Below are 5,065 nucleotides of genomic sequence, written 5' to 3'. Positions count from 1 at the left end.
ATTTTAATCGATGATGTGTTAAATTTTTTGAATAGGCAGACCACGCGGTTACTACCATGATTGTAGAGTTGGCACGCTATTAACTGACCCACGTAGGGTGAGGCGTTTGGACGAATAAAAACTTTTCCCATTTGCCACGTCTGATTTCTGAAAATCTAAATTTACCAAAAACAAATCTAATATTGGTAGTATTTATCAAAGAGAAAAAATAAAATAAAAACTAAGCACTTACAGTATAAATAATATTATACTTTTTACAGAAATAATATTACAATATTATTTCATCATAAATTACAATTTATAAACATGACAACAAAAATATATATAAATTTACAACAATTTTCTATGTTGCCAAAAAAAATATAATAATTTTATTAACTTTTATAATAATTATTTGAAGAATTATTTCAATTATTATGTTAGATTAAATAAAAATATAAAATTGTTTGATATTGTTGGTGAATAATTATTAAAAAATTTATCAAATTATGACTAAATGATCATTTTAGTTTATTTTATTTTTTTCAATTTAGTTATTCATCTTTTAAAAACTTTAATTTTATTTTTTTTATTTAAAAGGTTCAAAATAATCTCTCAATTATTTAGATATATTCAAAATGGTCATTTATCTAAGTGATATTAAAGAAAAAAAGTTGAAGGACTATTTTGAATCTTTGCAATAAAATAAGGTATAAAAGTGAATTTTTTGAAAGATAAATGATTATTTTGAACATTTTTAATAAGATAAAAGACTAAATTGAACTTTTTAAAAGATAAAAAAAATTATGTCGAACAAAATAAATAAGATGAAAAACTAAGTGTGTGTTTAGTTTGCATTTGTATTTTCTGTTTTTATTTCTTGTTTTTATTTTCTGAAAACTATTTTCATTTTCAAAATATTAGAATTCAAAAAATATGTTTTGTTTGACTTTTTGTTTTCTGCTTTTAAAAAATAAAAACACTAAAAATATGTTTTCAATATTTTTAGATTTGTTTAAAATTACATTCTTTGTCACCGCGTTTTCATTTTACCCAAAATGAAATTCTTGGTTTCAACTGAAAACACTGAAAATGAGATTTTATTGTTTCCAGTTTTTAGTTCGTTTGGGAAAATATTTTCACTAAAAATGAAAATAGAAATCCAACCAAACACATTTCCATCATCATATTTTATATTTCCAGTGAAAATAAAAACAACCAAACCAAACACTCCCTAAATAATCATTTAACCTCGAATTTTCCTCTCTTATTTTTTTGAATTTTGGCTAATTAAGTTCTCCCTCTTGACTTTTTAATTATTTGAATAACATATTCTTTTATGTGTACCAAAGACATTAACTAATTTAGACTAGGGGTGAGAATAGGTCAGGTCGGCCTACAAGGGCCTACGACCTGGCCTACATAAAGTATGGTCTGAACTGACCTATTTAATTAAAAGGTTAGACTCATGCTTTTTTAAAAGTATATTAAATTAAATATATCAGGCTTAGGCTTGTTAAAAAACCTTATAAGCCTGATAGGCCGGCCCATATATATGTATATATATTTATATTATTTTTTGGTACCAATTTATACTTATATTATTTTTTGGATACAATTAATTTTTTTTAAACCAGCAGACTTTGATTACACATTAGTGCTTCATAACTTCCATTCTTATAATCACAATGTGGAATTTGCATTATGGAGAATTTTAATCCATCTCTTATAAAATATAAAACTAACCAAAATAAATAAATTAATATATATATAAACATGTGCAATGTGTAACACCCTCTATCTCATACATATATGTGCTAATAATAAAATGAATAATAAATTAGAATTAATTAAAAGTTCTTAAAACACGCTTAAATAAAAGTCTTTCAAAAGGGTAAAATGCTCGCATTCACTTTCCTCGCATTATAGTAAACTTGTTCGAATAAATAATAAAATCACTTCGGCTCAAACAAGGTCGTTCAAGACTTCATACAATTAATATAAAAACATATACCCCAATGTCACATCCTATTAGAGCATTGTGTCCCGACGTCCTTGAGCACAAGGTTCCTTAAAGCAATTCACCTAGTCATCTGCTCCCCTGAACACAAAGTTCAAGATCATCACAGGATTCAAATACAAACAACACAAGAGGAGTGAGTTATCACATTTCTAACTAATAGAGAAACAAGACAACTAGATATGCATATCATATAAATGAGATACAACTTACTTCAACATAACTCCCGTGATTATACACCTTTGTCATTTAAAATTCACTTTTCAATCAGCATTCACATTACACATGAATCACATACCCCGATCAAGACATAATAACACATCAATTTTATAATAAACAATTAACAAGTGTTATGCAACAGTTATGCTAAGACTCAAGTTTATATGCAATGTGGTACCATGTTAATGAAAAATCACCCTCGGGCTCTTAGGAGTACATAACAATACACACCACAAAATAGGTATGTCAGGTGATCAAAACTGTACCCGAATCAAATAAACATTAAAAATGCAGTATCTAGGAAGTGATCCTAGGTCGTCTCCCAACGAGCAATGGTCAATCAAATGTTCATAACAGATAGTAATAAAACAGTAACGAATTGGGGGGGGGGGGTTGTTTCTTTTTGTAAATTAAACAACGAGCAAAATTAAATTAGAAAATATCAGAATTAAAACACGTTGTTTCCCCTAGATTCACAAGCAAGTCTCTTATCATTTCCAATAGGGGCATAGAGGTAGACCCTGCAAAAATAACTGTTATTTCATAATTGTCTTACCCCTTTTACCCAAATCACTTGGTTCTTTTTTTATAATTTGGGTCCAGATGTCTAAAAAATTCAGTAAAATTTTCAGCTCAAAATTCGCAGTGACCAATTCCTAGTAATTTTTAAAAGTTCGTATGTTAAAGCTGCTAACACTAGTGATTTCAACCTAGAAATCAAGAGTAGTGTTTATGTTGCTTAAGGCTTGGATAATTACAATTTGTGTTTGCTTATGCTCAAATGTCTTGAATAACATAATTCAAGAGAGCTTAAGACTTATTTTGATTCACAAATCCAATCTCAACTTAGCACCACAACTCAATTTCTTCATAGACATCATATAGGAAACTTATAAAACAAAATAAAGTTCAAGAACAAGACTACTTCTAGGAATTGATTTAGAACATGTTACGAACTAAATAACATGCATGAATTAGACTCAAAACTCAAAAGATAGGCTAAGAATGACAAGAATACATGAATAAATGTATCTAGAATTCAATCAACAAAATAAAAGTTCAACACAAACTTAAAACATAATGTGACAATTACTATGACTAAACATGACTCTAAGACAATTTCTAAGGTACCCTACCTACATTATGAAGTCTTAAATACAAGACTCAAAAATAATGAAACCTTAATCTAATATGTTCAAAGATAAGTGGGTTCATACTTAGCCCATGGGCCCTAAATCTACCCTAAGGTTCATGGGAACCCTAGGGCCTTTTCTTGCATCTCTTGTCCAATCTTCTTGAAGTCTTATATCCAATGCCCTTGGGGGTAGGATTGCATCACCACTGCACCTCACCTTTGTCGCCTCCACCACCACCACACTACTACTGCCACCACCATCACCATTGTTGTTGTCACCATTCCACCACCTCCATCATTGTTGTCGCCACCACTACTATTCCACCCCACTATTGTTGTTGGTGCCACTACTACCATTCCACTGCTACTGTCGACACTACCACCACCATTTCGCTGCCTCCATCGTCGTTGTCATTGTAGTTGTCACTGTTCCACCCCACCACCACCCATAATTTAAAAAATTGAATTGGTGATTGACCTGATCAAGGCATTAGGCCACTAGGTCAATGGTTAAACTAGTGGATCATTAATTGACCCACATGACCCGATCTTCATTTAAAAAATTAAAACTTTATACTTAACCTTATTAGACCCAAATGACCCAACATATTTTCTCCCTTGGGTGTGAGCCGACCTAGGTCAGTAGGGAATTAGTTTAACCGCAAACTCGATTAGGTCGTTTCGCCTTGCACAAGTTCAATGCATGGTTGACTCGAGAGGCAAGTTGAACCGATCTAATTAGTCTAACTCAACTAAAAACTAAAAATGAGAAATCACCCCAACGGAGACCTTAATTATCAGTGTTAGAGGAAGAGAAAGCAAAGTAATGTAAAAAAAAAGAAGAGAAAATACATTTGTGATTTGAGTAAACCTTCGAGAAGGTTGCTATAATTTGCTCTATATTTTAGATATTTAAAAATATTTATTTAATATTATTATTCTAATCATAAAATTATATATTTATTTGTTTTATATATTTCATTCAATATACAAACTAAACTAGTAATATATGATTCGATTATCTTTCGTAAATAATACATCTAGACTGCTGTCTAAAAAAAACTAAAATAGTATTAGTTTAATTAAATTAAAAATATTATAATATATTTGTTTTAGATATTTAATTGCTTTAATTACTCATTTGGTCTCTATAGTTTCACGATTCATACCTTTTTAGTCCCTATAGTTTGAAAGTTGTTTTTTCAGTCTCTATAGTTTACATTTTAATTTTCGTTTATTTCATATAGTTTACATTTTAATTTTCTTTTAGTCCATGTAATTTGAAAGTAGTTTTTTTATTTCTTATAATTTGCATTTTAATTCGCTTTTAATCCCTATGGTTTGAAAGTGATATTTTTTGTTCTTATACTTTATATTTTGATTCCTTTTCAATCCTTACCATTAAAATATGAGTAATATTATCAATTACAATTAACTACAAAAATATTAATAAGTAATTCGTAATTAATTTAGTACAAGATAAGTTGTAAAAAAAATTGATAATTTATAACTAATTTATAATTAATTTTTTTATATATTTTTTAGTAAAGACTAAAAAGTAATTAAAATATAAATTATGAGGATTAAAAAGATCACTTTCAATTTATAAGGACTAAAAGAGAATTAAAATACAAAATTATAATAACTAAAAAGATCACTTTCAAACTATATAAAAAAAAATTAAAATATAAGTTATAATGACAAAAAACCAC

Source organism: Glycine max, chromosome 14 (assembly GCF_000004515.6).
Source record: "Glycine max cultivar Williams 82 chromosome 14, Glycine_max_v4.0, whole genome shotgun sequence".
Classification (NCBI taxonomy): Eukaryota; Viridiplantae; Streptophyta; class Magnoliopsida; order Fabales; family Fabaceae; genus Glycine; species Glycine max.
This window is presented reverse-complemented; position numbering follows the sequence as displayed.